Genomic DNA, 1,627 nt, shown 5'->3' on the forward strand with positions numbered 1-1,627 from the left:
ACTTCAATGCTGAAATCTCTGACAGATTTGGGTGATTTTCTGAAGCAGAAGATTGCTAGAAGTTTCCAACTGCCTCAACAGAAAGTACTGGACTAGATGGAGGATTGTTTCGGAATATGTATGTCACAAATCTCCTTCCCGAAGATCCTGATAGGGCTGTTATGAATAGTTTTTTTAAATTCCCCATGTGATTCTGAAAGGCACTCTCGACGGTGACCCACTGGTTTAAATCATTGCAAAATGCCAGAATGTCATGATTCATATGGGGAAACCCAGGCCTTGAGTAAAACATGACCTGTCCAAAATGATATACCTAACAACTTGGCTTTAATTATCCAATCTATAGAATCGACAGAATTCCAAACTTGGGATAAATTTCAGTCTTCTTTCCTCACTTCTCTGCTTGAGAGATTAAATTGGTACTAGAGAAAAGGTTGACATTGAAGGCCTCTGTTCCACGTGAAGTTTTTAATCTACATGATCACACAGTCCAATCAAATGAAGTTTATTCATTCACTCAACTATTCATTGAGCCCTTGCTAATGTATCAGTCACTGAGAGGTACTGGGAATACAGTGTTAAATTATTCCTGCCCTCATGGGGCTAGTGACAAATACAGATACTAAATCAAATAACATGCTAATAAAAAAAAACACATAAGCTGTAATTGCTTCAAGAAAAAGAACTGCAGGGGCGCCTGGGTGGCTCAGTAGTTAAGCGTCTGCCTTCGGCTCAGGGCGTGATCCCAGGGTCCTGGGATCGAGCCCCACATTGGGCTCCATGCTCTGCTGGGAGCCTACTTCTTCCTCTCCCACTCACCTTGCTTGTGTTCCTTCTCTCACTGGCTGTCTCTCTCTCTCTCTGTCAAATAAATAAATAAAATCTTAAAAAAAAAAGAAAAGAAAAAGAACTGCAAGGAAAAAAGGGCGGGGGAGGAGGAAAAAAGAAAAAATGGGGAAAAGAACTGAGTTTTAGGAATTACACCTTGTTGGGGATAGGGAAGGAAAGGCTCCTCTAAGGCGCAGATCTAAGATCTGAAAGTTAGATCGAAACTAGCCAGGAAGAGAGCCGCGGAGAGTCTCCTAGGTGAGGAAACAGTGTGTGCAGATATCCTGAGTATTAAACCAGAAAGATCCATTTTACTCATTCCCTCTGGATATATTTAGTGCATATTAAATGCTTCTAAAGCGCTGCACAGAATTTAACTTATTTCCACCTTATTGTTCACATAAAAAAATTTATAATTTTAGTACTTATAATATTCAGCCGATGCCCAATTAGCATAAACTAAAAACTTAGTTCTTGCTCTAAACCGCAGTTTCAGGCTGTCACCCATCACCCTACGTAAAACGTTTCGTCATGACGTAAGAGCCTGGCCCTCCCTCCTCCTGCCGACCTATCCCACGCGTCCAGCCAGTCACAGTGTTGAACTCTCAGCTTGACATCCTCTGCCTCCAATCGCAGGGCACCTCCTCCCCGCCAATGATCGGCGGCCTAAAGGAAGCCCCCGTCCTCCGCGGGAATATCAATAGGGGAGCCATGGGAGGAATGGAAGCCTCGGCTCTCGCGAGGATGCTCCCGGCGCTCCCTTCTTCCCGAGGTGGGTTGTCACGTGACACAGCCTCGC

The sequence above is a fragment of the Ailuropoda melanoleuca genome, chromosome 4 (genome assembly GCF_002007445.2).
Source record: "Ailuropoda melanoleuca isolate Jingjing chromosome 4, ASM200744v2, whole genome shotgun sequence".
NCBI classification, from domain to species: Eukaryota; Metazoa; Chordata; class Mammalia; order Carnivora; family Ursidae; genus Ailuropoda; species Ailuropoda melanoleuca.